Here is a 6000-nt window from a genome sequence, read left to right on the forward strand (position 1 = left end):
CTAAAAAGACCAAAAAAAAAAAATTATTCCATTACATGTAGATGATCCATTCGCGGGGATAGAATTGTTTATAATATTCCTTTATTATCCTTTTAATGCCCATGGAATCAGCAGTGATGGCTGCTTTCATTTCTTTTTTTTTTTTCAAACTGAAGTATAGTTGATTTACAATATTGTGTTAATTTGAGGTGTCAGCATAGTGATTCTTTTTTTCTATTTTTTGCAGTATATTCCATAATAGGTTATTACAACATTTTGGGTATAAATCCCTGTGTTATATAGGACATTTTTGTTGTTTATCTATTTTATGTAGTTTGTATCTGTGAATACCAAATTGCTAATTTGTCCTTCCCTAACCTCACTCTCCCTTTTGGTATTTGTAAGTATGTTTTCTATGTCAAGTTTGTTTCTATTTTGTATATAGATTCATTTGTATTTTTTTTTAGATTCCACATATAAGTGACATTATATAGTAATTTGTCTTTCTCTGATTTACTTCACTAACTTTAATATTCTCTAGGTCCATCCACATTGCTGCAAATGGCAATATTTCATTCTTTTTTATAGCTGAGTAATATTCCATTGTATATATGTATAATATGTGTGTGTGTATGTGTGTGAGTGTGTGTATATATATATATATATTCACATTTATTAAACCAATTGTCTGTTTGTGGGCACTTAGTTTGCTTCCACATCTCGCCTATTGTAAACAGTGCTGCTATGAACATTGGAATGCATGTGTATTTTTGAATTAGAGGGTTTTTTTTTAACATTTTAAAAAATTAAAAAAAAAAAAGGAGTTCCTGTTGTGGCTCAGCCATTAACAAACCCGACTGCTATCCATGAATGAGGACTCAGGTTCAATCCCTGGCCTTGCTCAGTGGGTTAAGGATCCAGTGTTGGCATGAGCTTTAGTGTAGGTCGTAGACGTGGCTTGGATCTGGCGTAGCTGTGGCTGTGGTGTAGGCCAGCGGCTACACCACACCCGGGAACTTCCACATGCTGTGGGTTCAGCTGTAAAAAAAAAAAAAAGACAAAAAAAATTAAAAGTATATTTGATTTACAGTGTTACGCCAATTTCTGCTGTATAGCAAAGTGACCTGGTCATACATATAGATACATTCCTTATATTATCTTCCGTCATGGTCTGTCAAGGATTGTATATAGTTCCCTGTGCTATATTGAATTAGAGTTTTTGTTTTTTCCAGCTGTGTACCCAGGAGTTGCTGGATCATGGGATAGTTCTATAATTTTTTTTGGCTGCTGTCATGCCATGTGGAAGTTCCTGGGTGAGTGATCAAAACTGTGCCACAGCAATGATCCAACTGTTGCCGTGACAATGCTGGATTCTTAACCCGCTGTGCCACAAGAGAACTCCATATATTTTTATTTATTTTTAATTTTTTAAATCTTTTTGTTTTTTTTAGGGCTGCACCCAAGGCATATGGAGGTTCCAAGGCTAGGGGTCGAATCAGAGCTGCAACTGTTGGCCAACACCACAGCCACAGCAACACAGGATCCAAGCTGCATCTGCAACCTACACCACAGCTCACAGCAATACCAGATCTTTAACCCACTGAGAGAGGCCCAGGGATCGAACCTGTGTCCTCATGGATACTAGTCAGATTTGTTTCCACTGAGCCACGATGGGAACTTCTATTTTTATTTTTTTAAGGAATCTCTATATTGTTTTACATAGTGGCTATACCAATTTATTTTCTCACCAGCACTGAAAATTCTCTCCACCATTTATTTATTTGTAGACTTTTTGACGATAGCCTTTCTGACAGGTGTGAAGTGGTACCTCATTGTGGTTTTGATTTGCATCTAATAATTAGCAAAGTTGAGCATCTTTTCATGTGCCTGTTAGCCGTCTTGGAGAAATGTCTATTCAGGTCTTCTGCCTATTTTTAAAAAATTCTGTTGTTGTTGTTGTTGTTGTTGTTGTTGTTGTTGTCGTTGAGTTATATGAGCTGTTTGTATATTCTGGATATTAACCCCTTGTCAGTCACATTCTTTGCAAATATTTTCTCATTCCATAGGTTGTCTTTTCATTTTGTTGATGGTTTTCTTTGCTGTGCAAATTCTCTTAAGTTTGATTAAGTCCCAGTTGCTTATTTTTGCTTTTATTTCTTTTGCCTTAGGAGATTGATCTAAGAAAATATTTCTATGATTTTTTCATCAAAGAATGTTTTGTCTATGTTCTCTTCTAGGAGTTCTATGGTATCATGTCTTACATTTAGGTCTTTGTTTATTTTTAATTTTTAATTTTTTTGTCTTTTTGCTTTTTCTAAGGCTGCTCCTGCAGCATATGGAGGTTCCCAGGCTGGGAGTTGAATCAGAGTTGTAGTTGCCAGGCTACGCCAGAGCCACAGCAACTCGGGATCTGAGCTGCATCTGCAACCTTCACCACAGCTCACACTGGATCCTTAACCCACTGCACAAGGCCAGGGATTGAACCCACAACCTCATGGTTCCTAGTCAGATTCATTAACCACTGAGCTATGACAGGAAGTCCTACATTTAGGTCTTTAAACTTTTTTTTTTTTTTGGTCTTTTTAGGGCTGCGTCCATGGAATCTGGAGGTTCCCAGGCTAGGGGTTGAATCAGAGCTGTAGCCACTGGCCTACACCATAGCCACAGAAATGCCAGATCCAAGACACATCTGCAACCTACACCACAGCTCATGGCAATGCCAGATCATTAACCCACTGAGCAAGGCCAGGAATTGAACCTATGTCCTCATGAATACTAGTCAGTTTTGTTTCTGCTGAGCCCCAATGGGAACTCCCTCTTTAAATATTTTGAGTTTGTGCATATGGTGTGAAGGAGTGTTCTAATCTCATTGTTTTACATGTAGATGTCCAGCTTTCCCCAACATCCCTTGTTGAAAAGACTATCTTTTCTCCATTGTGTGTTCTTGCCTATGTTATAGATTAATTGACCGCAGGTGTGTGGGTTTATTTCTGGACTCTCTATTCTGTTCCACTGATCTATGTGTCTGATTTGGTGCCAAAACCATGCTGTTTTGAATATCATAGCTCTGTAGTATAGACTAAAGTCTGAAAGGGTTATACTTCTAACTTTGTTTCTTTTTTCCCCTCAGAATTGCTTTTGCAATTCTGGGTCTTCAGTGGTTCCATATACATTTTAGGATTATTTTTTCTAGTCCTGTGAACATGAGAATTTTATAGAGATTGCATTAAATCTATAGATTGCTTTGAGCAGTATGGCCACTTTAACAATACTGATTCCTCCAATCCAGGAGCATGGGGTAATTTTCCATTTCTTTGAATCTTCATTTTCCTTTATCAGTATTTTGTGGTTCTCACTGTATAGGTTTTTACCTCCTTGGTTAAATTTATTCCTAGGTATTTTTTGATGCAATTTTAGGCCATGCCCACAGCATACAAATTTCCAAGGCCAGGGATCAAACCCATGCCACAGTAATGACAATGCTGGATCCTTAACCAGCTGAGCAAACAGGGAACTCATTGATGAATTTTTAAAGAGGATTTTAAAACTTTTTAAAATTTTAAAGATAGAACTCTTGGAGTTCCCATTCTGGATCAGCTGTAACCAACCCAATTAGTATCCATGAGGACACAGGATCAATCCCTCCCCCTCACTCAGGGGGTTAAGGATTTGCTGTGAGCTGTGGTATTCATCACAGACATGGCTTGGATCCTGAGTTGCTGTGGCCGTGGCATAGGTTGGCAGCTACAGCTCTGATTCAACCCCTGTCATGGGAACTTCCATATGCTGTGGGTGCTGCCCTAAAAAGACAAAAAAAATTAAAATTAGAAAAATTACTTTCTTGGCCCGTCATCGCTCAGTGGTTAACGAACACGACTAGTATCCATGAGGATGCGAGTTCAATCCCTGGCCTCACTCAGTGGGTTAAAGATCTGGTGTGGCCATGAGCTATGGTGTAGGTTGTACATGCAGCTTGGATCCTGTGTTGCTGTGGCTGTGGCAGAGGCTGGCAGCTACAGCTCCAATTTGATCCCTAGCCTGGGAACCTCCATATGCTGTGGGTGCAGCCCTAAAAAGACAAAAGAAACAAAATTACTTTCTCTTTCTGATATTTCATTATCGATGTATAGAAATACAACAGATTTCTATATATTGATCTTGTATCTTACTACCTTGCTGGAATGACTTATCTCATTGTTATTGTGTGGAGATTTTGGGGTTCTCTATATAAAGTATCATGTCATCTGCAAATAGAGTTTTACCTCTTCCTTTACAATTTGGGTGTCTTTTATTTTTTCTTGTCTAATGGCTGTGGCTAGGACTTCCAATACTATGTTAAATGGAAGAGGTGAGAGTGGGTCTCCTTGTCCTGTTCCTGAGTTTAGTTGGAAGGCCTTTAGCTTTGTGCTGTTGAGTATCATGTTGGCTCAACATGGATTTATCATAAATGGCCTTTATTATGTTGAGATATTTTCCTTCTATAGCTACTTTGATAAGAGGTTTTTTTTCCTTTAATCATGAATGGATGTTGAATTTTTGTGAAATGCTTTTTCTATTTTGTAAATGTGTCTATTGAGATGATTATGTAGTTTTTGTCTTTCCCTTCATTTCTGTGGTGTATCTTATTGATTTGCATATGTTGAACCATCCTTGTGACCCTGGAATGTTTTTGACATGTGATTACTATTGGGTTCATGTATGTTGGTCCATATCTGTGTCTACTTGCTTTAAACTGATTGTTGTTCCAGTTCAAATGGATTTTAAGAGACATATATTTTCTTCTCCACATTTTGTGAATTTTTTTTGGAGGGGGGCTGTGTCTGTGGCATGTGGAAACTCCTGAGTCCAGGATCAAATCTGCATCACATTTGAGACCTGTGTCATACCTGTGGCAATGTTGGATCCTTAACCACTGCACTGAAAAGGAATATCCCACATTTTGTGATTTTGATGTCTGATTTTTATACATTCATGCTTATGCTTTTACTGTTTCTTATAGTTCTAATACTTTCATAATTTTTTTAGTCTACGTGCTAATTAAGTGATCTTCATCCTTACTATATACTTGCCCTTCCTATTGAGATTTTCCCTTTCCTACAGATTCTTGCTTCTTTTTAATTTAGAGAGTACCCTTCAGTATTTCTTTTTTGCTTTTTAGGCTCACACCCACAGCATACAGAAGTTCCCAGGCTAGGGGTCAAAAGGGAGCTGCAGCTGCTGGGCCACGCCACAGCAACACAGGATATGAGATGTGTCTGTGACATACACTGCAGTCATGGTGATGCCAGATCCTTAACCTACTGAGTGAAGCCAGGGGTTGAATCCACATCCTCATGGATACTAGTCAGATTAATTTCTGCTGCACCACAACAGGAATTCCCTTCTTCATTTCTTTCAGTGCATTCCCACTGTGGCTCAACAATAATAAACCTGACTAGTATTCATGAGGATTCAGGTTCAATCCCTGGCCTCACTCAGTGGGTTAAGGATTTGGCATGAGCTGTGGTGTAGTTCAAAGATGTGGCTTGGACCCCTCATGGCTGTGGTGTAGGTTGGCAGCTCTAGCTTTGATTCCACCCCTAGCCTGGGAACTTCCATATACCACCCATGAGGCCCTAAAAAGCAAAAAAAAACTAAAAATAAAAACTAAAAATAAAAAATATATTTCCCTTAGGATAAGTTTAGTATTGCTGAGTTCTTTCAGTTTTTCCTTGTCTGAGAAATTCTTTTTCTCCTTCTATTCTATTTTTTATTTATTTTTTTTATTTTTTATCTTTTTGCTATTTCTTGGGCCACTCCTGCGGCATATGGAGGTTCCCAGGCTAGGAGTCTAATTGGAGTTGTAGCCACTGGCCTACACCAGAGCCACAGCAACGTGGGATCCAAGCCGCATCTGCAACCTACACCACAGCTCACGGCAATGCCAGATCATTAACCCACTGAGCAAGGGCAGGGACTGAACCCGCAACCTTGTGGTTCCTAGTCGGATTTGTTAACCACTGTGCCACAACGGGAACTCCC

This window comes from Sus scrofa, chromosome 6 (genome assembly GCF_054392235.1).
Source record: "Sus scrofa isolate SSC_HxYL_T2T_F1_AM1 chromosome 6, Sscrofa_HxYL_maternal_Yorkshire_Landrace_v2.0, whole genome shotgun sequence".
NCBI classification, from domain to species: Eukaryota; Metazoa; Chordata; class Mammalia; order Artiodactyla; family Suidae; genus Sus; species Sus scrofa.